Consider the following 400-nt stretch of genomic DNA (forward strand, 5'->3'; position numbering starts at 1 on the left):
GCGGGCGGCAGCGCAGCGTGCCGGGCTCCCTGCGCTGTACGCCGGGCTCTGACTGGGGTCGGGACGGGCGGCGGCGGCCGGGAGCTACCGCCTCTCCCTCCTCGTGCACGGAGCGGCCGGAGCGAGCCGGGCGGCTGCTGCCTGCGGGCCGCGACACGCAGGGGCCGGGTGGCCCGGTGTTACCCCCGCTGACGTGCGCCCGGGGGAGGGCGGCGGCGGCGACAGTTCCCTCTTCCCTCCCTTCCCGCCGCACGCAGGAAGCTTATCCGGCCGCGGCTGGCCCGGCGCCCCTCGCGCGGGGAATTAAGAGAAATACCCGCGGTGCCCCCGGCCGGGGTCTGCTCCCGGCCGCCTGCGGAGCGCGTGGGGAGGGGGCCCGCCCGCCGCAGTCCGCCCGCCC

This window comes from Pyrgilauda ruficollis, unplaced genomic scaffold, assembly GCF_017590135.1.
Source record: "Pyrgilauda ruficollis isolate IOZ18807 unplaced genomic scaffold, ASM1759013v1 scaffold11, whole genome shotgun sequence".
NCBI classification, from domain to species: domain Eukaryota; kingdom Metazoa; phylum Chordata; class Aves; order Passeriformes; family Passeridae; genus Pyrgilauda; species Pyrgilauda ruficollis.